The sequence below is a fragment of the Nannospalax galili genome, unplaced genomic scaffold (assembly GCF_000622305.1).
Source record: "Nannospalax galili isolate Female #2095 unplaced genomic scaffold, S.galili_v1.0 scaffold751, whole genome shotgun sequence".
Lineage (NCBI taxonomy): Eukaryota > Metazoa > Chordata > Mammalia > Rodentia > Spalacidae > Nannospalax > Nannospalax galili.
The window spans coordinates 530,936-531,527 of record NW_008331125.1 but is presented as its reverse complement, the minus strand read 5'-3'; positions in this window follow the sequence as shown (position 1 = coordinate 531,527).

Below are 592 nucleotides of genomic sequence, written 5' to 3'. Positions count from 1 at the left end.
TAATTTATTGATAATTTCATACATGCATATAAGGTGCTTTGATCAAATCGATGCCCACTCCTTCCCCTCCAACTCCTCCCATATCTCTCCATCACTTTTTTCCTGATAACGTCATGTAGTCTTCTTCTTTCATTGATTTATTTTTTTTATGGGGCTTTTGGCTACTCTAACATTCCCCCCTCTGAACAGGTAACCCTAAAATCTTTTAAGAATTAGATAAAAGCTCCCAAATATTTTTTATACTTTTCGTCTTTGGAACAGAGTATGTTGCTAAAAGGTCCAAGGACATTGTGAGTCTTAGCCAAGAATCTGACTACTTTTCTTTGGGGTGTTTTTACCCTAACTGCCTAGACAATTCCTACCTCCTATTCTTATCACACCATCCTCTGAAGAGGTTACCCAACTTGCAGATAGGGAATTGGGACACAGACTGCTCTGGCTTTTTCCATGCTGAACAGGGACTCAGGGTCAGGCAATTGGAATACCACTTCAGTGGGTCTATCTAAAAGACTCCCAAATTGCATAACTCCTATCTCTAAGGGGAAGAGAAAGTCCTTGAATCATAGGAGATGTGAAGGAGAAGTAAAGGCAA